We start from the raw sequence: 26,512 nt of genomic DNA, 5'->3' as shown, positions 1-26,512 counted from the left end.
AGCTCAGTAAATATCTGCTGAGTGAATCTGGGGTGTTGGGAAAAAAATACTTAAGGAAAAGTCAAGTCAGACCTTGTCTTAGAGGAAGACTTTAAACCAAGCGATGCTGGCAGTTTCTAGGACGTGTTAGAGGAGAGATGAACGCAGCCTTTGTTCAAGTGGAGGATGACAGTTTCTGTAGACAGGAGTACAAGTACCAATGTCTTAGGATGCTGGGAAAAAAAATTGCTTCTCTATCTTATCTCAAGTAGAAAGGAAAAAATGAATTGGAAGTTAAATGTAAGAACAGATTAATTTGGGATGTAAGCCTTATCACATAACATTCAGTGGATACCGAAGTTAAACTTTAAACTTTGTCCACTGGGTTCACAGACACCCTGAGCTACCTGAATCTAAATTGCTAAATACAGTGAGTAGCAGGTAGACAGAGTTACTGATGCTTTCAGGCCCTACCTTTGGCACAGTCTGACTTTGGAGTCTTTAAAACACAGCTTTCATTTTCTATTTGCAAATATTTTTGTGTCCAGAGAATCCAGGAGGGCCCCTGTCTTCCTCTAGGTAAAATTCTTCTTAAGTTTTCATGAAGCCCTTAGTTGGGGGATTTCAATCAGGGTCTGCTCTGCTGGGCATATCGTATACCCTGGAGTGACTTTACCAATCTATCCTTTTTTACATAAAGTACAGCTTTCTTTTGCAAAAGTTATAATTTTAAGTAGCTTATGAAGACTGCAGCTTAGTTTTATTTATTGAGGATACTTAATGGTTGGTTAATTCTTTGTAAATAAAAGCAGCAAGGAACACATACTATCATCAAGTTCCTATTTTTACTTCTAAGCAAACAAACATTGATTTGCTTTTCTGCTATTAATGGAAGCATTCTTATGGGATACTGATTGTACCAGGTGTAGGATTAGAATATGAGGAGATACATCTTTGTAATGATAGACACCCACAGTCATAATTGCCTGGTGCATCCTCCAAGGACAGGTAATATGAGGTCACAACTGGTAGCCCTGGTGGCAAAAGTGTGATATTTATAATGGAAAACTTAACATTAATTAGAAAGCAATCAAGTGACAAGGCAGTCTTTGCTGTCGGGAAGGATATATTTTAAAAAGTCAAAACATTGTGAGTCACTCTTTTACAATGCAATTCTCTATTTTGGCTCCACCTTGTTAATTTGCAAACCAGCTTCTACTCTAAGAGAGGAAAGGAAAAGATTTTCACATAAAATCACCGAGCAGATTTCTTTCACTATATGGTTTGCATTCTACAGATTATCATTTAAACTCTTTTTAAACTATTGACTATTTCAGTTGGAAAGAAACTGGAGCAAATACTTTTATTAAAAAAGATTTTATTTATTTATTTATTTGAGAGAAGAGAGAGAGAGAGAGAGAGAGAGAGAGCGCCCGCGCGCAAGAGCAGAGGGAGAGAGAAGCAGGCTGAGCAGGGAGCCTGCCCTGGGGCTGGACCCCAGGACTCCCTGGGATCATGACCTGAGCCAAAGGCAGATGCTTAAGGGACTCAGCCACCCTGGTGCCCCACAAATATTTTTTCTAAATTATAAATTATCTTGTTTAATTTGACCTAATCCTAGGACTAATGAAGATAGCTGATCCAAATCTCTTCCTGAAGAAGTTTTAGGTACTAGCTAGAGTCTGAGGATCTTTAGGGGAATAAAAAGCAAAAGAGTCATTAGTTTCTTAAAATATGACGCTTAGATTAACAACTGTAAAAAGCTTAAGAAATTAAGGAATCTGAAAATTTTTTTTTTTTTTTTTAGTGGAGAATAAAGAGCAAAAGGCATAATGCCAGGTTCTCACTTTGCTTTGTACTTTTTCCCTCCCCTAAAGCTTCTTCAAATACAGTGACCAGTTTTACTTATATGCAGAAATGAACCCTAAGGTATTCAGATGGAAAGAAAAATGGCAGCTCCTTCACAACTTAACAAAAGCATCAAGAAGAAGAAGAGAGAAAATTAAATAGTGGCTGGCTTTCCATGGTAGAAGAGAACAGTCTTGTTCAGGGTTAATCCCATGGATTTTGCCTGGAGTTATCGCTACTGTGGGCAGTGGCCTTACGGGATTCTACACTCCTTCACTGTCACTCTTGATTTGGGTTTCAAATAGCATATTAATTCCTTTTTAAAATTTTTTACAATTTATTTATTCATGAGATACACAGAGAGAGGGAGAGGCAGAGACACAGGCAGAGGGAGAAGCAGGCTCCATGCAGGGAGCCCGATGCAGAACTTGATCCTGGGTCTCCAGGATCGTGCCCTGGGCCAAAGGCAGGCACTAAACCGCTGAGCCACCCAGGGATCCCCTCAAATAGCATATTAATTCCTGATGGTTTTGTGGCTTTGGGGGGCACAATATGTTGCATGTGTTCTGGACTGAGCTGCATAATCAGTCTCCTCAGGGGTCTTGGCGGGTTCAGGGTTAAAGTGGGGCCATTACAACAGACTTAGGGATGTGACTGATGGTCTTAGAGCAAGTGCCCTTGTGAGAATCAAGCCTGCCTCACGCATAGAATAGGTGGAATGTTCTACTTCCTGGTAGACAGTCAAGCTGCATTGTGATATGTGTGCTCTCATGTAATCAGGAGCAAGTGTCCACAGCAGAGGACTGTAGCCAGCTGCCCTGAGCAGCAACTCCACTCTGCATAGGTGCTAGCGCTCTTCTTTTGCTGAAAGCCTTCTTCCCTGTAAAGAATGCCTCACATTATTAAAATTCACAATTTTCTAATTTGCCTATAATTTTAGGTCCTCAGTTTTATTTTTATTTTCTGCAATTATACTTCCAAGAGTCTTTCTTTAAGTTCCATCTGAATGGCTAAAGTGAAGTAGAGGACTGCAGGATTCTGTTAATTGGGAACCTTTGAGGTGGTCAGCCTGGAGGGAGGAAAGGGAAGAGAGAATCCTTAATAAAGCTTTGTGAATCCAACCTCAGAGTGTGTTTCATCAGTCTGCAGCGAGCTTTAAAAAAACTCAGTTATTTTCATTTTCAGAGGCCAAGCTTAACTAGTAGAAGTTTTAGAGAAACTTTTAAAAACATTGGTTCTTTGTCCATTTAAATAAATCATTTGATATAACTGGAGTCAGGAACCCCTTGAAAGTAAGGGTGAACTTTGACAGGTATTTCATGGCTAAAAGACAATCATTGAGTAGTTCTCCAGGTCCATTGTGGAGGAGTTCAGTTATAGCTGCGTCCCATCCATCCATCCATCCATCCATGCACCCAGTGTTTATCTTTGTCCAAGGTTCAAGGAATAGGACAAGATTCCTGTACCTTAGATACGTGTTCTGGTGAAAGAGAATGAGGGAGATGAAAGAGGAGGTAGGGGGAGAAGCAGAGGGCAGGTATCTGAGCAAAGAACTACAATACAATGAGATAAATTTCTAAGTAAATAGAATGTGATAAAGGGATACCAATGAAGAAGACTTTATCTTTTTTTTTTCTTATATACCAAAGCTACTTAGTGGTAACCAGATAAGCTAAATTAATTTGTATCTTTGTTTCTTTTTCTTGTCTAATTGTTAAAGAACTCTGAAATGCCAAAGATCATTTCAAGGTGCAAAAGAAAAATGGAGAAAAGTTAATATTATACAGAAAGCGAATAAGTCACTTCGGATAACTAAATTGCAAAGAGTCTAAAACTATTTATACACACTTAAAAATAGCATTGTAGTTGTGCATCTTTGTAACGCTATACTTACCTGTAAGCATATCGATATTGAATAAAAATAATTGGCAATGTGGCCAACTTCTGTATACAAAAGCAAATCATTTAGATAAAAATAGAGTTGAAAATAGAGTAAAGATAGCATAAAATGATAAATGGAAATATTTCAACTACTCTCTACTTCTTAACACCTTTTAAAAATAACCTAGAAATCTATTTTTACTTATACTACTCATATGGGATTTGGCCTGCTATGGACTGTGGTTATTTGCTTATATTTCCATGTGGTTTTATCTCCCCTATTAGTGTATAATCTCCTCAAGGGCAAAGAGCTATAACTTATCTAGCCAAGTACTATATAAAATTAGATTCTGTTTGAATAGAGAAATATATTTTTCATTCTTAAACCTAGACTAGATAGAAAGAGAAACATATTATTTACCTGATCAAGAAGATTTGGCTTCTTAGATGTCTAGCTTTCATGAGGAAGATCATCTTTTCAGAGCTAACCTTTGATTTAGGGTCATGGAATATTTGAGAGGTGTTTCCATCATCTTGAATCTCATTCTGTGGCAAGAAACTGGCATGATTTCTCTTAAGCGGTTTTAAAGGATAAACACGAGAGTTTCAATATTTGCCTTCAAAATAATTTGAAACCAAAGTAATTTTGGACTAGACAGGGAAATATAACTAGAATTTTTACTCTCTGAGTTATTTTTAGTTACATAGTTACAGAAATCTAAATTTTAGAGTTAGAAGTGCATCAAGAGATGATCCAGAACAATCCTTATTTCTGAAGATGAAGGCTCAAGGTAACACGTAATGAGCAGCGATGATGGTACCAAAACTCCAATTTCCCAATTTATGCTTTTTATTTCTTTCTACTATATATTTTTTCACATATAGAGCAAAATAAGAGACAAGCAAACTAATATGCCAATATCCCTTACTAGTCAGCTCTCAGGGACAAAAATCACAGAACAAGTCTGTAATGCAATTCCAAATACTACTGGCCATTATCACTAGTATCCTTAAGCTAGATTGTCTCCAAAGAGCTGGTAAGTCTTTTCTGCAGCAATTGGTTTTTCATTCATTTGTTCATTTTACAATTATTTTGTGAACTTTAGCTGTATGTTAGATATTTCACTATCAGAGTGAAATGATAGTAGACATTTCCGCCAGTGATCATACAATTTGTTCAGTTCCAGCCCTATTGCAGAGGATTTCAATGTGCTTTCTGATGCCCTAGCCTCTCAGCGTCTCAATCTTCTTATCTTCAATTCCTCCCACTTCCTCTGTCTACTTCCGTGGTCCCACCACGACCTTGTTATCTCACCTGGCACTTCTCCATACCTGAAATATCAAACTCTAGAATTGCACACTCTGATGACAGCTTTGTAACCCTCTGGCTTTCCCGTTACTCTACTAGCATGGCACTTGTCTTTGACTCTTCATCATGATATACTGGCCTGTAACACCTCCCTACTTGGGCCAGTTAGCTTTATTTCCTTCTCCATCCAGCTTAGATTCCATTCTCTTGACAATATCTCCAATTCTACTGACCCCCTCACTATCTGCCATTCCAACCCTGCGACAGATTAATCCAACCATGTATCTTTGTAAAGTCTTAGATGTGTTCTCTGGACCACTGCTGAAGAAATGTGCCTGACTGATGGTGGGAGAACCTCAAAGGTCAGAGGCCAGATTGAGTCCCGAGCCCTCAACACTGCTGAACAGTCCTGTCCTACCTTGTTGCTCTGCTCCTTCTTCAGCATTCCCAACACTTCCTGCTGCCCTCAAGACACGAATTCCACACCCACTGTTCTCTATTCACTAATGACCTTGTTATTTATCTCAGCAGAAAGCAGAAGCCCCAGGCTTGAAGTATCTGATTCCTAGCCCGCTTCTCCCAACATCACATCATCCACACTTGATTGCTGATGGGAGTGCAAAATAGTGCAACCTGTATGGAAGGCAATTTGGCAGCATCTAGCAAAAGCACACATACCTTGAATCAGCAAACCCACTTCTAGGAATCTATCTGAGAGGTAAAATGGCAAAAGCACAGAGTGACCTATGTACAAGGCTATTAATTCTAGCATTGTTCATAAGAAGAAAACAGGCTGTTGCCAAATGTCTTTCAGTACCATAAACTATAGCACATCCACAGTGGAATACTGTGCAGCTGTGAAAAAGAAAAGGGGAAGCTTTCCACAGACTATAATGGAGTGGTCTTCTGTATTCATTCAGTGAAAAAAGCAAGGCATTGAAGGTTATAATATGCTACTTTTGGTGTAAAAATGGTGGTGAGGACAGAAATATATATACACATTTGCTTACATTTAAAAAAAAAAAAAAAAAAGCAGTGCATGGCTTTCTGACTCTTACATATTGACCACTGCCTGGATGGCCCTGGACAGGCTTCTGCCTCTTTTTTTTTTTTTTTTTTTGAAACTCTGCTGTTTTTTGCCAGTCATTTGCTAAAATGCTCCTAAGATTGTCATTCCACTCAGATATCCTGTTGTACCCTGCTCACTACAATGCCAGAGTCATCTTCTAGCAGGAGTCTGTGCCTCTGCCACCAGCTTCCAGCTCTCTGTCCTTGTGTGGCTGGCTCTCTATATTCCTGCAACCCTCTCTGACCCCACTTCTAGACTAGAAGTCTAGACTTCTAGACTACTTCTAGACTAGAGCAATGCAGAGGGCCAAAACAATGAAATAAATGATAGTTTCTAAAGCAAATAAGGGAGTGTCTGGGTGGCACAGTTGGTTAAGCAACTGACTCATTGGTTTTCGCAGAGGTCATGGGATCGAGCCCCACGCTCAGCAGAGTCTGGTTGAAATTCTCTCTCCCTCTGTTTTTCCCACATACATTCTCTTTCTCCAAAAAATAAAAAAATAAAATAAAAAAATAAAAAATTAAACAAATAAATAAATAAAATCTTTAAGAAAAAAAGCAACTTATCGGCATTCAGGGCTATTAAACTTACTACTTTAAAATGGAACCTATAGTTTGTTGTTTCCTCTACTCAAGCATGAAAGTTCTCAGTTAAAGCAACTGTCCTTCAGTGGGGTAAATCACTTTCACCGAGCAAAAAATAAATTAAGCTGACAGGCTTTCACTAGGAGAAGACTGTAAATTAAAGGAAATCTAGAATAAATTTATCAGAAGCCAGGCACATTGGTACATGTGAAAGAAACCCTTGGAATCTTATTGGCTTGACATAGTGATGGGTCTGTAATTGATATTCAAAGAATAATTATCTAATATTTGTTGAATTCAGACAGCTTTTATAAAGTTGTCTGAAAAGTAACGTTCATGAGCCCACGAAGAAACAACCTCTTAAAATAAATTTCTAGGTAGCTCAGCAAAATTAGAAAGAAATATAAAAGAGTAAGGAAAACTTCTGGCTTGGTTTGATAAGAGCCCTGGCTTAATTTCACTATACTTGGTGAGTATAGTTTAGGCTAATGTTGCTTTGGCCTCCATAATGCAGGCCAGAGAATAACTATGCCACCAGACAATATAGGTGGTGAGCTTTTCAATGTCAATGGTATTTTTTGCCTATAGTTGTAATCTGTCAGACACCTAGGTGTTCAGTTCCCTTCAGATATATTAGTCCTTGTTAGATATGTAAATCCTCTTGAATTCCATAAAGAAATAAATCCCCATTGAAAAGAAAAACAACAGAATTTGAAGGATGAAACGAAAGACAGCTAAGACAGTCCCCAGAGTCCATGGGCTGCTTTCAGAAAGCCCAAGTAATCCTTAAAATTCTAGAACTATCAGATGTAACTGTCCTCGAACCACACAGGTTTGTTTTGTAACCACCCAGGGCACCCCCATCTTTTCATCAGGGTCTGTTATACTCTCTTCCAAGACACACCAAGTCCTCCCGTATCTGAGAATAGGGTGCATCCAACAAGTCAAAATTGCAAATGAAGAATACAGTATCAGGGTGAGAATTTTTTTTACTTGATGGAATTTTATACTGATTTCCCATACTTAGGATTTATTTAAAACAGTCATCCTTCCTCCCTAAGCAATAATGCTTTCAAGGGTGAGATCAAGACCACCCAAATGAGGGAGTGTGCTAGAAGCAGGAGTTCTGAATTAATGAATTTGAGGGAAGTAGACGATCAATCTGAATAATTAGGATCAAGTCCCAAGCTTTGGTTTTGCATGGCTGTGTAGTTCTGGTCAAGGGAGCTAATTTTAAATGATTAGCTGCTACTATCTTTTAAATAGGTTCTTAAATAAAACACTTAATCTTGATCTATGAGTATGTATGCAAAACAAGGAGAGGGGATTGGAATATTCTGTGGATAATTCAGATGAAGGTGACTTATGCTTTAAATATCTCAATAGTGGCAACAGTTGCTTTTCTAAATTTGATGTTTAGATAATTTCTTAAGTTCTCTATTATCTTGCTAAGTTGGATAAGTTAGGGTCTGGAGGCTTTATTTATCTAGTTTTATTATTATTACATCAAACACTAAAATTAATTAGATAATTTTTAAATTTTCACTTGATTTTGTATTGTTTTGTTAGTTTTCTGTTATTTGTAGAATGAAATTAAAAAAAGATTTAGAGGACCACTATATTCCAAGGATAAGGAATTATATAAAATTAATGAGTGTGGCCTCTGTCACAACATAGGGATAAATACATGAAAGATCAGGGTAATTTCCTATATTATAATGATATAAAGAAAAAGTTTGGTCTGGAATGGTCTAGAATTTAGATAATGCACATGTTATTTACATCTACACATTTTTAGGCACAACCATTCTTTTTTTTTTTTTTTTAATTTTTATTTATTTATTTATTTATGATAGTCACAGAGAGAGAGAGAGGCAGAGACACAGGCAGAGGGAGAAGCACGCTCCATGCACCGGAAGCCCGATGTGGGACTCGATCCCGGGTCTCCAGGATCGCGTCCTGGGCCAAAGGCAGGCGCCAAACCTCTGCGCCACCCAGGGATCCCCAGTCACAACCATTCTTGTATTTTCCATGAGGCTATTCTAATTTCCTAGCAGCCCAGAACAATAACAAAAACATGATTTTAAAATGCCCATTTGGGGTAAATAGATATTGACAACAAAAGGGAAAAGGAATTTTCTGGACTTGATGTCTGTTATCAGGTTGACAATATGAATTTCTCTGAATGACTCATATCTTGACTTTTTCTTTCTAGCAACAGAGCCTGGATCCAGAAAAACCCTCAATTAAAAGCAATCATTTTGAAAAAGTATGGCAAGAACAAGAATTTCTGACTGCTAAATACAAATGCTTTCTTTTGAAACATTTTCTGGATCACTGGAATTAGTGTATTTGACCTAATAATTTAGATCTCAACAGTCTGATATTTTGCAGCAGGCAAAATGAGCTATATTAGGATGAACTTTGTATATTTACATACACACATCTGCACAGATGTATAAACACGGAAGTTTCCTATGTAAGTATGAGGATTCATACATAATTATGAATCTGATAAGGCTACTTTGTTCAACATCTGAGCTATAATTAGAAAATTTCCTTTATTTTGTTGGTGAAATATCATGTTCACTCTGTGAAAGATACTGTGTTGTGCTGTACATAGTGTGGACACAAAAGTTGAAAGATATGTTACATGTGTCCTAAGGAGGAGAAAATTTAGAGAGAGACAGAGGCTAAACCACACCAATTCTCAGAGCAAGGTATGCAGGTGATGTTGTCCTCCCCAGACTGGCTTATGTAACAGATAAACATAGACAGTGTCAACTTTCTGGAAGAGGGACTGGCTGACACTTGTCATCAGAGTCAGGTTTATTAAATATCGATAGGCACTTAGGAGGATTTTCTGAACAAACCTTCTCTTAGTCTGGAACATTCAGCAAAATAAAACTCTGCCAATGTATAGATTATGCTTCATCATAACTCCTCTCAAAGATCCACGGAAGTTTACAGAAACTTATTTTAGAAACTTGAAAAAAATAAAAGCTCAAGGATATTATGCCCTGCTAATTTTATGAGCAGTAAATGACAGCTCAAATTGTTATGAAATATAGACTTTTAAAATTAGGAACAAGATCTATCCCCTAATCAGCAGCCATATTAATTAATCCCAACATTTTAAAATTTATGTGAAACCATTCAAAAACACTCTGTACCCTGCATTAATTTAGGTAGGCTGCTGGTCATGAGGGCTGGCCCCGACAATGTTAATTAAGAGCTTTGTTTTGTCTTGTCTTTGGCAGAAGGTTTTCTATCACAGGTCCTTTGGATCACGATTTGTATCCCTTGTGAGAAACTCTTAGCCTGAGACTCTGCTCTGTTCATGGCTCTCATCGTCACCTCTTGAACCTCTTAACTTATTCCACAAGTGGAGCTTTATTCTACTTATTGCTTTTTTGTTGCTGTGGTAACCATTTACCACCCACTTAAAAAATGCAGATTTATTATCTGTCAGTCCTGTAGTTCAGAAGTTCGAAACAGGTCTCATTGGGGTAAAATTAGTGTGTTGACAGGGTTGTATCCCTTTTATTTTATTTTATTTTATTTTATTTTATTTTATTTTATTTTTTATTTTATTTTTGGTTGTATCCCTTTTAGGAGGCTCTAGGCAATAATGCATTTCCTTGATCTTTCCAGCTTCTCAAGGCCACCCCTGTTTTTTGGGTCATGGACCCCTCTTCTTCAAAGGCATCAACCCATGCCTTTCTCCTTTTGTCACATCTTTCTATGACTCTATTCTGATTCCTTCTTCTGGTGTAAAGACCCTTGCAATTACAAGGGGCCCACCTGGATATTCCAGGATAATCTCCTTATTTTAAGGTCTGCTGATTAGTAACCTTAATTCCATTTGCAGCCATAATTCCTTTTTGCCATAGAACATAACATATTGACATATGCTGGGGACACAGGCATATTTTTCGGAGTGCCCTTGTTCTGCCCATCACATTATTACAGAAAGCTAATAAGTATCATTCTCTTGTGCTCACTGATTGCTTTATCACTGTTGGCCCATTTTTCCCAACCACTTTCTAGGGCCGTAGGGGCAAGGTTGGTGGATCATAGGAGTGTTTGCTACCTCACTTCTTGGAGTTAAGAGATCTACAGGAACAAAGCATGAAAATGCTCACCTGAATATTTACAATATCTCTTTAATATCCCTCCCTTAACTCTAGCAAGTGCCATCAGGACCAGGTCCTCACTGAGTGTCCAGATGCTCTAAAATACGCAGTGTAAACCTGTTGCAAAGCAAAATCAATACTCTTGAGATAGAGTTATGAGAGTGATGGAGACTTGCTTGAATCACATGTAAGGCTATTGGCAAATGGGAGTTTAGACCAGACAACATGGAAACAAAATGAATTGGCAAGGAGACTGCTGCCATCGGTGCCTCGCAGGAGAAGCCTTTAGAAAGACTGATGGACGGATCAAGTATGGCCTCTTCATGGTCACGCTGCAAGGTGAGCAGTGAAGTGAGGAGGCGATGTGATGTCATGCAATTGGACATAATCAGCAGGTAATTCCATTGGCTCTTTATTCTGAGAATTAGTGCACACTCACAACTTGAACTTTGATGTTGAGAACTTTAAAAAAATATAAATCAGACTGGGTGTTTCCTCTTAAAACCCTCTAATGGCTTCCTCTCACATCCAGAATGAAATGCAAGCTCCTTGCCCAGGCCTGGACAGCCCCACATGGCCCTGCACTTCCTCTCTCTGACCTCCTCTCCTCCACTCTCCACCCTGATCACGGGCCTCTCGCCAAGCTCCTTCCCACTTTTAGCATTTCTGCCCGCCTTGACACCTGCAATTCTTGCCCTGCTCATTGCCGCATCGCTGGCTACTTCTTGTCATTCAGACCTCAGGCTCAATGTTACCTAAGTGAGACTTTCACCATCTACCTACCCTCACTCCTCACTTTACTTCCTGGCACAGCACTATCACACTCTGAGATTTTTCTTGTTAATTAGACAATTAGCTCCAAGAGAGCAAGGTAAGTGCCAATCTGGCTTACTGCTGTATCCTCTATGCCCAGAACAGTGCCCGGCAGACAGAAGGGGCTCAACTGTGGGTGGCATGAAAGAATGTGCAATTGGGTTTATACATGACTTTATTATTGTATCATTTGGATTGGCACACTTCTGGGTTTAAAAACTGATTTTACAGTGTTCTGGAATTTACTATGTTCTCTGTGAATGTTTCTGTTAAGTGTCCATATAACAAAACAATTCAATCAAACTATGTCGCTTTTAAGTTTGTATAATAAAACATCTAGATTAAAAAAGAAAGTCATTAAATATTTTGGTTTTGTGTGGACAACACCCACAGCTCAACATTTTTCCTGTGTTATCTGTTAGGTGATCCCCAAAAAGTGAGACAATCTTTTGCTGAGTTGCACTACTCTTAGTCGTTTCAACTAATTTTGATAACTAATACACACAAAGATTGAAGAAGGTGATGCATACATAAAAAACACTTTGCACAGCTTACTTAGTCCTACTGTGAAAGGTTTTATGATTAAACTTTAGGTTTCAATTTGTGTTTATTAATATTGTGGGCTTTATAGGTTAAAAGAGGCAGAAGTCCCAGAAGTACAAGTAAAATATCTAAAAATATAAAGTGCATAAAAAAATCCCAGGATAAAGCACTCAACAGAACAAATCAAAGGTATATTTTCTGCTCGATGCTGGAATGGAAAATAAATTTAGTTTAATAGAACTTGGGACATTAAATGTATTTATCATGCCCAGATAGCAAACTGATGAGTGTGAATTTTTTTTAATAAGCAAAATAAATGTCAGGGCAGATAAATCTACCACAAAAGCAAACAGAAGCTCTCCATAAATAGCAAATCACACTGAGCCATGGCCAGCTTGTTTTTTGTCAACTTGCATAAACCTCCTTCTTTTTATCAGTCCTCAGATCTAAATCACACACATTCATCATCCTAAGGTCAAACCACATTTTCTGGCTGTGCAGTAGTCCAGGACAAAATCATTAAATATTCCCGAGGGTTGATCAGTTGGCACTGAAAAGCTCACGGTCTCAGAAGTGAAATGCTATCGTGGTCATTTCCTTAAGCACATTTGCTGCTTTTAAAGATTATTTTGCATACTTGTTTGAGCAGTGATTTAATTTAATTTACAACCTAATGGCTTTGTGTCCAGAGCCATCAAATGGTAGAAAAATTTTCATAGGCAGCAATTTTCTTAGAGGATTTAGTAAAAATTAAACCAGAACTGAGTGAGATACAGCATGAGGATATGAAGCAGTGTAGGAGTGAGAAAAGGGAATAGTCCAGGAAGTCTTGTACAGATTTGATTTCTGGCTTGGCCACTTTACAGTGACATAAACCTCAGATAAGCTGGGATACCGTTGGGAGCCTATTTCCTCAGCTATAAAATAGGGACAGTCTGCCAACTTTTCAGGCCATTGGAGGTTCCGTGCGGTGATTTATGGGAAACACATGACATGTGCTAGGTACCTAGTAAGTGGCTGTGGAAGAGCCAGGTGGCCTATGTAAAAATGAAAGAAGAGGACGGAGCAGGAGTAGCCTTAGCTGTTTGTGGAAGGGCCTTCTAATTTGCCTAAGAGGTAATTTTTAAAAAAGATTTCACTTATTTATTCATGAGAGACACACAGAGAAAGGCAGAGACATAAACAGAGGGAGAAGCAGGCTCCCTGAAGGGAGCCCGATATGGGATTCGATCCCTGGACCTGGGATCATGCTCCGAGCTGAAGACAGACACTCAACCGCTGAGCCACCCAGGTGTCCCCAAAGAGGTCATTTTTGATTTTCCATGGGTAGTGGCCCACGTAGAAACTTCCTGTTGTTGCTGCCACTCCCAATGATATGGGGCCCTGGCCTGCGGTCATTGCTCCTGGCTCCCCTCTTCACACCCACAGCTGGTGTCCTCTCTCCAGAGTGAACAACAGGAAGTGTTCCTGCAAATCACATAGTGAGAGCCCAGTACTGGGAAGCTACTGATTGTGAATGATCCCCAGGAGGAAAGAAGTTTAAAATGGACAACCTGAGAGCCTAATAAAGCTCAGGAAACAACTGTAGATTTCCTCTCCTACTGTTGTTTTCAGTGAGCACTGACAAGGGGATGGAGGCATAATGAGGGTGCAGACATGACGTCTTTGGCTTCCCCCCAGTTTCTAACCCACTTCCTCTTACAAGTCTGCTCTGGCTTCTCAGATCTGGGAGCACATTTCAGATCCACCTGCCAAACTCCCAAATTCTCTCCTCTCCACTCAGAGCTTACCTAAAACTCCCATTTGATCAGTCTTCTGTGACAAGGATGATATCTGATTAAATTATTTACACCAGGAGGAATGCTTGATAGTAAATGTGATGTGTTAACTCTTGAGAGCTTGTGTTTTAAAAGGAAAAAAAAATTCCTAGATACTTTTGGCCAGAGCATCCCTTTAGCTTAAGCCATGGCATCACCAGCTCTGTCTGGAACAGGTCCAGCTTTAGTTAAAGCTCAGAAAAAGTTCCATAATACAACAATTTATGAACCATGAGTGAATGGCTAAGGAAATCATTCATTCACTCCATCATTTATTCATCAAAGTGCTTGCCTGCATTTTAGATGTCATATGTAAGTGCTAAAGTGGACTACAATGCACAAGGTAGCCCACATTTTTGGCCTTGGCTTTCTTCGTTCACATCTTGGAAAGAAGACAGGTCTCCTATAACCTAAACTAGAGAGTTACCATTTCAGAGAACTGTATCATACAAACTCTGTTCATCAATAACTTTATTAGCTTATCTTTTTGCTATTAATCTTCCTCCTTTCCAGTTCTTGCTACATAAGCATGTATGATAGTTTTTAAGGCAGCAATGGAACTTCATGGAGGACCCTGACAGCTCCCTCATGCCCATCCTGCAAATGGAAACAGTAGTCATGATCATCTTCAGCTCTACGTCTGTATTCTTTGAATCTGTCTCTGTCATTGCTGCCTAGTGATGACACAGGGCCACAGTCTTTATGGATCCAAGAAAATAAATTTAGTTTATATTGAAAGTATGTAAGCAGCATGTGGTTTTATAACCACTAAGATTTTTGCATCAATGCAGGAATTGGTGTTCCATTTTTATTGTATTTATTTATATACGATATTTAAGCAGGGTGATTAGAATTAAGAGAGGTGACAATCTTAGTCATGTTGAACCATGTGTCATATGGATTCAGTGTCCCCCCAACATGACTGCACTGGCCCTGAGGACAACAGGGTTTGGGCCAAGAGTCTCATGGTGGGAGAGCTATGCTTGGTATTCTTGATAGTTTTTCAGTGTAATCCCAAAATGCATATAATGAGCCACCATTTGCAGTAAATTAAATTTCTGCCTCAGATTGCGATCTACACTAACCTAAACTTGTCTACTTCTGTCTACAGAAATAAGGCTACCTCCATCGTTGCTGTTTACAATTATTTACAGGCAAAAGGAGTGGAAACAGTGAAATGTAAGTGAAGGGAACATGGTCTTGAGGTCAGAGGTGGCCCCTTTGATTCTTACTCTCTGATATGGGTACCACATAACTTCTCTGGGCCTCAGTTTTCTCATCTGGAAAATGAAGTTGTGGTGAGGATTAGATAAAATAATGCCCCCTGTAGAGAATAGGTGCTTAAAATGCATATACATTTCACTTTTCCCTGCACAAGTCTGGTGCTATGCTTCCTGTAGTGACTGCGGGGAACAAGTGTGGCAAGTGGTTTTCAGGGTAGGAGGACAGGAGGGGACCTGGGCTTCACAGGTATGAAGAACACTGGATTGGTGGGGCTGAGACTGACTGGTTCTGCATCCTGTCTCTGCCCTGCCACGCTCTATACCTTCCTCCATGAACACGTGGTCATACCCACTGTGATTGCCAGCATCTATGCCCTCTGACTAGACTTGTCTTTCCTTTCTATGCCTTCTGTGCCTTGTCTTTTCATCTCTGCAGTCCCAGCGCCTGGCACTGTGGCAGGATGAGTGAAATAACCTTTAGGTATTTGTATTTGGTAGATTGGCTGCCTGAGGTTACTTTGCTAGAGAGAATGTTCTAGAACTGCAGAGTCTGAATCTAACCCTCTGAGACATGATTAGAGAACTTCAGAAGAGAACTTCTCTGTCCCTATCTTTCCTTTCACTTTCCAATCTAATGAAAAATGAAGATAAAGAAATAATGAAAAAAAAAAAGTTCTGCTTTTATCACTTCATGTTTACTGTTAATTTTTTTAACAAAATACTTGGATAAGGGAGATGTCTTTCTCCTTGAGAGAGGCTGTGTGAGAATGTACCTTTACATTCTTTTTCTTCTCCCTCGGTGTCCGGTGTTCTATGTTTTTAGCCTCAGTGAGCATGTCTTTTTAGGTGGATAATGAGGATTTCTCTATTCAGTGATGCTGGGAACAGTCACAGCGAATGTTGTGAAGGATTTTCCAACATGAAATGTGGTACAGTACCCAGTACTATGGTGCTGTCATCCTCCGTCTCCCCTGACGCGCATGTGGGGCTGCCTGTCAGATGTTGGGGAAGCCCTACAGAGAGTCTGTTCCTTATTGTGCTGCAGAGCTTTCAGAAGTAATCCAGAACATTTCCCCCAGGCTGCAGATCCTGAGTAGATTCTCCGAGTCCCAGAGTTAGTGTTATACAAACTGCAATTTGTGAATCCCAAATTTCATAAGAGCAGTAGCAGCAGCAGATGGTGAAAATACATTTCTAATTCATTTAAAACCCGCTCCAAGAAATGAGTTCTCCCTGTACTCTTCACATTGTTATTTTTCTATATATCTCTTCCATGCCTTCTAAATAAAATAATTGTAAAAGAGAGAGACTGGCTTATGTTCCTCTCTGCTGAGAGGCAGCAGCAGTTTATGTATCACGGTCCTACTGGGGAATCATAATATCAGCCTCCATTCCTGAAGAACCAGGAGCCTAATTTTGTAGTTTTTCAAGTGTGAGGCTTTCGTGATGGCAAGGTGCTATGTGTAATTTACCTTTATGTCTATGGAAGGGTTTTTTATTTTAAAAGGTATAGCTGTCTCGACAGCAATAGTCAGTTTGAGTCAAGAGCTTGAGGACTTACTTCATCCTTGGTTCTTCATGAATTTTATGAATCACAAGCAAAGTTTTAGTAGCTTTAAAAAATAGCCTTTATAATCATGACTGTGATTGTAGGTACATTGGAAAATTAACTGACTGGGGCACCTGGGTGGCTCAGTGGTTGAGCGTCTGCCTTTGGCCCAGGTGACCCCAGGGTCCTGGGATTGAGTCCTGCATCAGGCTTCCTTCAAGGAGCCTGCTTATCCTGCTGCCTATGTCTCTGCCTCTCTCTGTGTGTCTCTAATAAATAAATAAATAAAATCTTTAAAAAAAATTAACTGACTGGAAGTCAATCATGATATCTTTATTAGGAGACTGCCATGTGCAAAACACTTGATTAAAGTGTAAAGGCTCTTCCCTGAAGGAGCTTAAAATCTGGTGGAGACAAGATACATAAGTGGCATGAGGCAGACTATATTTATGGGGTGTGTCTTACCGATAGTACACCTCCAAGAGCCAGGGAACAGGCTGAAGGACTGTGATGGGGTGTCTCCTCCCTGGAGCTGTATAGGCAGAGGAAGTCCAGGGCCTGTGTAGGAATGGGTTTCAAAGCGGGTCTTGATGGAGTGAGGGGAGCTGGGTGGGGCAGGATTGGGGGGTGTCTTGCCTGTGGGTACAGGACAGAGGGGAGCAAAATCAAGGAGGGGTGACCAGGTAGGTCAGAGAGTAAAGCACTTAGGAAAATGGAGCTGGAAATGCCTCTGGGAAGCAACAGTTTGCCCTGGAAAGAAGCCTCTCACCAGGAGACTTCTGCTCTGCCCGGCAAAGGCCTTGTCAGTTCAGACAGTGGTTCTCATCAGAAGCCTTCTTCCCATTTTTTTTTTTTAAGATTTTATTTATTCGTTCATGAGAGACACAGAGAGAGAGGCAGAGACACAGGCAGAGGCAGAAGCAGGATCCATGCAGGGAGCCCGACGTGGGACTCCATCCCAGGACTCCAGGATCATGCCCTGAGCCGAAGGCAGATGCTCAACCGCTGAGCCACCCAGGCATCCCCCTTCTTCCCATTCTTGCCTGGAGATTAGGCTAACCTGCTGATCTTCTCAATAAGGGGTGATTGTTTGAAATTATACCATCTGAGAAAATCAGGAGCTATGTCAGCACCTACCCATGTAACCAACAGACTAAATTTGTCACGTATTTTGGCAAAGTTCCCTCTCTTTGTGTTTTGAAATAATGTCTTCCATTTTGTTTTAGTTCTTGGAAGATTGTTCATGGAGTCAAGACCCATCGCCAGCATGGCCAACTTTCAGATGTAGAAAACTACATAAGATGTGATACTGATTGCATCTGTCTTAGACAAAAAGGTCATTTTGGGGTGGAAGGAGGCATTTGCTAATGCTGTGGCTTTGTGTGAAGGGCTACAGTCAGGATCTAACTCAGCTCCCTCCCTTGATGGATCAGCACACAGTTACAGAAAATTCTCATGAAGCTGGTTTAGGGTCTTTGTAATCTCCTTTCACTAATACAGATCAACCATAAACAGAACACATCCTTTGTCTTGCAGAGCTTGCCTGTGGATGAAAAATGCTTTGGCGTTGGGTAGATTCCCCTGGCTCAAGCATCTCTAACTGGTGGGACATGTGCCATCCCTGGAAAATTAAGGCCTGGTTTCTGTTTAGTGTGACCTTGGTTAAGCCATCAGATTATGCTTTTGTCTCTCTTCAGTGCCACTGGATAGCTATTGATTAATATTTACTGAAGGTTCACAATGTACCAGCTGCCACTGTGATGGAAGTAGCTGATTATGTGTTGAAATTGCTATTTTGTTTCACTGAAAGAGTTGGGCTACTTGAAACTTTCTGTGAGTCTCATGGCAAGGGGTTGTGCCAAGGGCAACTGTCCCGTCAGGGTTGGGGCTGCTCCAGGCTCTGTGGGAACAAGGAGCTCAGAAGTGCAGGCAACTCCAGTCTCCTCCTGAAGGGACCTGTTTTGGGAAACAAAACAAAACAAAACAAAAACAAACAAAAAACAACCTCTTTCTGCTCAGAGGGAAGTAGGTGGTGGGGATTTACACTTCCTTCCAAGTGCAGAAGTTGCTTTATGTTTAACTACTTGGGGGTAGGCAGACAGTCTAGGAAGGAAAGAGAAGATCCGCTAAGTAAAACTTTTGGCCAGGAGCCAGAAGATTGTCACAGGAATGTGCTGCCATCCTCACCCCCCTCAACCCCCCTTTCTGTTTGATTTGGTCTTCTTGATGGTATCTGGAAAAGAGAAAGAATGACTATGACCGAGTAGCCTTTAGGATAATAGAAAAATGTCAGGGACTCTGAGATGAAATAAGCACACAGATTCTGCAGGTTGAGGGGGTAAGATGTGGGAGGGCAGGGCACAAAGATCATGGGGCAAGTGAAGAAGCTCACGGGCTTTCTTTGAGTTTGGCACAAGAATATATGAGCGAGTATCTGAAAAAGAATATCTTTTTCTTTTCATAAGTTTAATAGAAACATTTACAACACGTAAAATTTAGCAATTAAACTAATTTCTGACATAGGGAAAAATAATCTGTTGGATATGAAGGCAAAGAAGGATAAAACGGTGCCTTTTTTCCTTCTAAAGCAGCTAGTTTGGAAGTCTTAGCGTTGGGGGTTGGGGTTTGATTATACTCCAAGTTGCAACATCGGCGTCTATAGTCAGAATTAGAAAAATACCATGGAAGATAGAAGATGAAACTACCCGGAGACAATCTTTCTGGCAGCACATTCTACCTAGATTCATGAGAATTTAGAAATAGTCCTGCTTACCATCTCAGAAATCAATTATAATTTCAAAATCACTGCAGAAGGAGTTACTTTTCAGAGTTGAGCTTTGTCATGTGTGCAAATGAAACAGTGAAAAAGGCAGGAGAAAGGAAGGATGGAACAGACGGAGGAGAAGAAATAATGATAGGAGAAAATAGAAATTGTAAAGAGGTCATAACTTCTGATGTTGTAGACAGTTTTAAAAACACGAAGTATTATGATGTATCTCTTTGTGCCAATAATGCTGACTACTACAATGAAATGGATAATTTCCTAGAAAACAATGAATTACCAAAATGACTCAAGGAGAAGTTGAGAGTCTGAATAAAATAACCATTAGAGAAACTGAAATCAGTAGTCAAAAGACACAAAGCCTGAATGGTTTTACACATGATGCTTAACAAATCTTCAAGGAACAAATAAACTCTTTATTATATCAACTAATTTAGAGAGAGGGAAAAGAGAAAGCTACCCAACTCATTTGGCTAATAACTAAAAATGAATAGGAAGTATAAGAATGTTATAGACTGGGATCCCTGGGTGGCTCAGCGGTTTAGCACCTGCCTTAGGCCCAGGGCTTGATCCTGGAGACCTGGGATCGAGTCCAATGTCGGGCTCCCTGCTCTGAGCCTGCTTCTCCCTCTGCCTGTGTCTCTGCCTCTCCCTCTCTCTCTCTCTCATGAATAAATACATAAAATATTAAAAAAAAGAATGTTATAGACTAATCTAAAAAATGAATGTGAATGAAAAATCCCTAAATAAAATACTAGCAAATTAAGTCAGCAGTATGTATGACCAAGGACAATATACTCAAGGAATGTAAACATAGCTTGATATTTAAAAGCTCTATTATGAAATATAATAGATTGAGAGATTATGTCATAAACCATGTCATCATGTCAATAGACACAGAAAGTTCTTTTTTTATGGAATTCAACACTCATTTAGGCTTAAGAATTCTTACCAAACTCTCTCTCTCTATATATTTAAAGATTTATTTATTTATTCATGAGAGACACAGAGAGAGGCAGAGACACAGGCAGAGGGAGAAGCAGGTTCTCTGCAGGGAGCCTGATGCAGAACTTGATCTCAGGACCCTGGGAATCACAACCTGAGCTGAAGGCTTATACTCAACTACTGAGCTACCCAGGTGCCCAACTAAACTCCTTATAAAAAGAAACCTCCTTAACCTGACAAAAGATAGCTCTTTAAAGAAGATCCCAAACTAATCTATAGCACAGCAATTCAAATGAAGTCCCACAAGAGATTCTCATGATACACAACAAGCTGATCTTAAGATTCTTACAGAAGAGCCAAAGGTTAGAAAGAGTTAAGAGAAGTTGGAAATACAGAAGACAGTGGGACTTGCCATTACTCTGAAGCCTTCCTTGGTAATGAAGGCATGTGGTTGAGGGGTAGCATATTTTAAAAAGGACCAAGCAAACAGAAACAGCTCCAAACATATGTGAAAACATATGTGACACAGGTGACATTGCAGATAAGCATGGGAAAAAAAATTCAGTGGAAGTGGGAAATTGATAAGGTTCCTATTTCCTAACATATACAAAATGGTCCAGAGGAACAATGCTTTACATGTGAAAAGTAGAACTTTAAAACTTTTAGAAAAAACTTTGAAACTTAAAAAAAAAAAAAAAAAACCTTTTTAACACAGGAAAATGTATGTATGATTGCAAGATAGGGAAATCTTTTTAAAGTAAGACGTAACATAAGCCATAAAGAAAAGTATTAACAAACTAGACTACATTAAAATTAAATATTTCTGTAAACAAGACCCCATATAAACACACACACACACACACACACACACACTCACCCACGTATGCACAGGGAAATCTGTGATGCACATAACTTCCAAACAATTTCTTACTAGAATTAGAAAACATATCTACAAATCCATAGGACAACCCAATTGAAATGAGATATCACCTCACACCAGTGAGAATGGGGAAAATGAACAAGGCAGGAAACCACAAATGTTGGAGAGGATGTGGAGAAAGGGGAACCCTCCTGCACTGTTGGTGGGAATGTGAACTGGTGCAGCCACTCTGGAAAACTGTGTGGAGGTTCCTCAAAGAGTTAAAAATAGACCTGCCCTACGACCCAGCAATTGCACTGCTGGGGATTTACCCCATAGATGCAGATGCGATGAAACGCCGGGACCCCTGCACCCCGATGTTTCTAGCAACAATGTCCACAATAGCCAAACTGTGGAAGGAGCCTCGGTGTCCATCGAAAGATGAATGGATAAAGAAGATGTGGTCTATATATACAATGGAATATTCCTCAGCCATTAGAAATGATAAATACCCACCATTTGCTTCAACGTGGATGGAACTGGAGGGTATTATGCTGAGTGAAGTAAGTCAATCGGAGAAGGACAAACATTATATGGTCTCATTCATTTGGGGAATATAAATAATAGTGAAAGGGAACAGAAGGGAAGGGAGAAGAAATGGGTGGGAAATATCAGAAAGGGAGACAGAACATGAAGACTCCTAACTCTGGGAAATGAACTAGGGGTGGTGGAAGGGGAGGAGGGCAGGGCGGGGGGTGACTGGGTGACGGGCACTGAGGGGGGCATTTGACGGGATGAGCACTGGGTGTTATTCTGTATGTTGGCAAATTGAACACCAATAAAAAAGAAATTTATTATTAAAAAAAAGAAAACAAAAAAATAAAAATAAATATATTTGTTGGGCAAAAAAAAAAAAAAAAAAGTGCAACATCAGTGAATGGACAATTCACAGGATGAGAAATTTCCACGGCCCCTAAACATGTGAAAAAATACTCAGTCTTTCCTGTAATTAGAGAAAAATTCAAACAATAACAAGATGTCATCCTACCCTCAAATTGGCTCAAATCAAGAGCCTTGACATGCCGAGTAGTGGAAAAGATGGGGAGGAAAGGAAGCTCTCATGAATGGCTGCTCAGAGAGCTAAAGCAAGGCAATTGTTCTGCAGAAGGATTTGGCAATAAAGTCAAGAAGTGCTGCCTTGTGACTCACAATTCCACTTCCAGGAGTATAAAGAGACGCATGCAGGTGTGTGTAGGAAGACAGACACGGGAGCCTTCACTGCAGCATTGCTGGTAATACAAAAAGTAGGAAACAATTTCTATGTCCATCAAGAAGAGACTATAATCCATCATGGGGCATCTTACAGTGGAACCCCACATAGCACTTAAAAAGGAACCTGTATTCAATGTTTAAATCTAAAAGAAATGTATTTAATATAAGAGAAGTGCTTTAGGCTGCTAGTGACCTCTGGGAAGTTAAAGAGAAGAAGATCAGGGGATCCCTGGGTGGCTCAGCGGTTTGGTGCCTGCCTTTGGCCCAGGGCGCGATCCTGGAGTCCCGGGATCAAGTCCCGCATCAGGCTCCCGGCATGGAGCCTGCTTCTCCCTCCTCCTGTGTCTCTGCCTCTCTCTCTCTCTATGTCTCTATGTCTATCATAAATAAATAAATCTTTAAAAAAATATTAAGAAAAAAAAAAAGAGAAGAAGATCAGGGTGGGATACCTGTGTGCTTTTATTCCTCAGGAAAGAAACAGTCTGGAGCTGTGTGGCAATGTGCTAGGTTTGGATTAAGCAGGAGGTGGATAAATTATACTGTCCTCAGTTCTTTTCCATAGATGGCAAATCACGGATAATAATTAAAAAAAAACAAACAAAGAAATGGTTAGAGACGAGTCACTTTTATATGATTGAAGTGAAATGCAGCACCAGGGGCATTGGAGAAACAGAGACTCACAGCAGCCTTGCAGCCAGGTTGGTGAGGATGGGGAGGGGCTGTGTTGTCTGCACCCAGATAATACATGGCATGGATGGGAGAACGTTCCTGAGGAGTGGCTGGAGCCAAAGAGATGCCCAAAGGAGGACTGACAGCACTTAGGGAACCTGCTAGTTATACTGCCATTAGGCTGGCACTCTGGGTTTTCACCACACTGTTTTTTCATTTTCTTTTCAAGGCAAGCCTTCTAAAAGAAAATCTGCTGTTCTGAGACAAAGAAACATTTTAGTTCTTTGTAAACCAAATGAAGTAGACCTTCCCCAAGGCCTTGTTCTCAACCATCTGGCCTCTTAGACACCAGCCCTGCCTGGGAACCCTGCTTCCCAGCTGGCTGTAGAAAGGGGTGGGAAGTGGAAAGCCCTCTGGGACCAGGTGGGTCAGAATGTGGGGGGAGGCAGGGGCAGGTGTGGAGGGGATGGTGGAGGAGGGGAAGGGGTGTCTAAAGCAGGCAGTGGCTACACACGGGGCTGACTATTGCCACGGGGAAATATGGGTGAGTGTCACTGGATTTCCCAAGTCTCAGGAAGCCGGAAATAGGGATTTAAGATGTGAAATTTCCTGATTTTTAAATGTTCTAAGAAATTCAACATTTTTAAAAAATTACGTGAGACAAAACAACAACAATAGCCACAAAACATAAGCAAGCTGCTCCTTGGGGATCTCTGCTAGGAGACTTATTATCTCCTTTGGAGTCTGCAGAAAAAACACCAGCTGCTGGGAGCCTTGACTGGTCACAGTACTCCCCCTGCAAGAGCAGGACAGTAATGAGCTCTCTCTCTTGCCCTCTCTTGCGGCCCTCAAGAATTGGGATAGTCGAAGATAATGCAAACATGTGCCAGGTCAGCTTTACCAAACCAGACCCCTGAATGAGCTGGAAGGAGTCATGGAAATTCCCTAGCAATGAGCCATGCCCTCCTGCTACACCCCTCCTTTGCTGCACGGTCCCCACATCCCCCACACTCACTCTCATTCCATGGGTGGCCCTTGAAGGCGTCTGAGCTTTTACAACAGCTTATTGTGAAAGGGGACACCCAGGAGGAGAGGTGTGAAGGCGACACCGCACTCTTACATCAGGAGAAAGTGTCCCTGCCAGTGGAGGAATTTGAGAGTGTGCAGGCGGCTGCAGGTGTGCCCCGAGGGTCTGAATGACACCTGAGGGCGCTACCACGGATTTTTTATTTTTATTTTTCCTGCGAAGGACAGAAGATTGTAGAATCAAAGGAGGAAATTTAGGATTGTTATAGAACTGCTCTTATTTGCAGCTATAAAAAGACACTGTACATTTCCCCAGCCCAGTGAAATGATAACTCTGAGTTTTATTTTTGGAAAAAGTACTTTTCATCTTGTAAAAATTTAATGGCCTCTGAGTGACAGGGAAGTTCCAAGTGGCTTTCACTGGCTCTTCTCTGGCTGCTGCAGAAGGTGGAAGTGAGGGCCTGGGTCTCCCCCGCCTGCTCAGAGAGCAGACAGGCAGTGGAGGAAACACTCCCTCCCTAACCTCTGGGTGCTTCTATCTAAGAAACTGCCAGCACATGCTCTTTTCTCTTCACAGGAACCTCAATGAGGCGGGGCCAGGGCCAAGGTAGCCAGACATTGCTGTTATCAACAGTCAACATCTCTGTACTTGTGCTTTTCAACCTGCAGATGTTTCGGTGTCTTCATTACTTTTTCTTCTAAGACTTGGAATAAGCTGAGATTTCCTTACACTTGCAAATAACAAAGTAGATCATACATCTGATCATTAATAAAAGAGTCAGAGTGGGGCTTCTGGAACTTGGCCCTGCATAGGAATCACCTTGTGTGTGGGGGGGTCTTATTAAAATGTAGATTCTGATCCTGCGGGTGTGGGTGAGTGTGAGATGCTGCAGAGCTACCAAGCTCCCACGTGCTGCCAATGTTCCTGCCCATGGATTGAAACCTTGAGGAGCAAAGTGGGGGGGAGGGGGTCAAGGCTAGGAGGGGGCAGGGGAGTATGGGAGGGAGGTGTAGCTTCCCTTTCTTCACTCTGAGGATATGCCTTTTCTTCTTGCCCGGGACAATAATCTGTCATGTGAGCCTTGTTGGGGAAAACCTTGTTGGGTGACACAGCACAGGCCCAGGGGGACCCGTGTGTTCCTTCTGTGGAGGATGATGCTGCCACCAGTAGTCATTCGTTGTTCTCAGCTCTGGAGGAGGTGAGCTGAAGATCTGAGGGTGACCACAGAAAGCAGCCACTTGGACTCATGAAAGCAGCAAATGACCAGTTGTGTGTTGGCTTCGTGGCTGTGGCAGGCTAGGTAAGTGAGAGGAGGAGGGAAATGCTGTCAGCCTGTTCCAAGATTTTCCTTGTTGCAGACTGGAGAGAGTGAAATGAAGCCCTCGAGCGCCAGGCCTTTTGGCCCAAGTCCCTGGCACACAGATGGTGTCACAGTCGGACCCCCCTCCCCTTCTCTCTCTGACATGGAGGTGATGAGGGCCTCTGGGCCCCACAGGACCGTGACAGATGTTGTTTGGTTCCGACAGCCGCGTGAGAGCCCCATCCACAACGTAAACATCCCATGTACTCAGCTGGTCCTGTCGCTGCTCTGAATAATTGTCTTCCCAGGTCTTTGCATTCACCTTTCCATGTGAAAGATGCCAAGCTACTGAAGGGCAGAGGTTATGGTGTTCCCCTCAAGCTGCCCTTGTGCGGTTGGAGAAGCCCTAGAAACTGAATTGGCTAGAAACCCAACCCACCCCCAGTGTCTCAGGGCACTCCAGGGGGTAAATTTGCCTTAGTACCACCTCAGACACACTGTGAAAGCCTCTGACATGTCCATATCCATCTGTGCCTAGAATAAAATGGAGCCTTCAGGCCTCACTTTAACACACCTTTAATAATCATGGAACGTCTCCAACTAATTCCAATCACTTCCTAGGGCAAAGCCACATTACCTAAGATTCTTCCTAAATAATTTGGGCAGTGGTAAAGATTTTTTTAAACGTATGTAAGAAATTTCTATGCCCAACATGGGGCTCAAACTCATGACCCTGAGAGCAAGAGTCATGTGTTCTACTGACTGAGCTGGCCAGGCACCTCTAAAGGAAAATTTTTTTAAAAATGAGAATTATGTCCTACACAAACTAAAGGAAAAAAAGTTAAAGGAAAAGATGGTCTCCAACTGACAAAGGAGCAAATAACCTAATTCAATTTAAATTGAAGAT

The 26,512-nt window shown here is 40.9% G+C and overlaps 1 protein-coding gene and 1 long non-coding RNA gene across 4 annotated transcripts in view; one reads left to right on the top strand and one right to left on the bottom strand.

The window, feature by feature from the left end:
* Positions 1-26,512, bottom strand: part of KCNB2 (potassium voltage-gated channel subfamily B member 2) — a 390,553-nt gene that overhangs the window by 29,706 nt on the left and 334,335 nt on the right. The gene's annotated exons all lie outside the window — the stretch shown is intronic.
* Positions 7,486-25,140, top strand: LOC112678609 (uncharacterized). 2 transcript variants are annotated; one of them, XR_003147703.3, is made up of 5 exons: positions 7,486-7,646; positions 8,886-9,149; positions 10,861-11,201; positions 15,091-15,158; positions 24,882-25,140. It is a non-coding gene; the product is annotated as an uncharacterized LOC112678609 (long non-coding RNA). The 2 variants fall into 2 exon arrangements; XR_003147702.3 differs by lacking the exon at positions 24,882-25,140 and adding an exon at positions 17,978-18,268 and having other exon boundaries at positions 7,487-7,646.

The sequence above is a fragment of the Canis lupus genome, chromosome 29, assembly GCF_003254725.2.
Source record: "Canis lupus dingo isolate Sandy chromosome 29, ASM325472v2, whole genome shotgun sequence".
Classification (NCBI taxonomy): domain Eukaryota; kingdom Metazoa; phylum Chordata; class Mammalia; order Carnivora; family Canidae; genus Canis; species Canis lupus.
The sequence above is the reverse complement of the archived record's forward strand: the minus strand, read 5'-3'. Positions and strand labels throughout refer to the sequence as shown.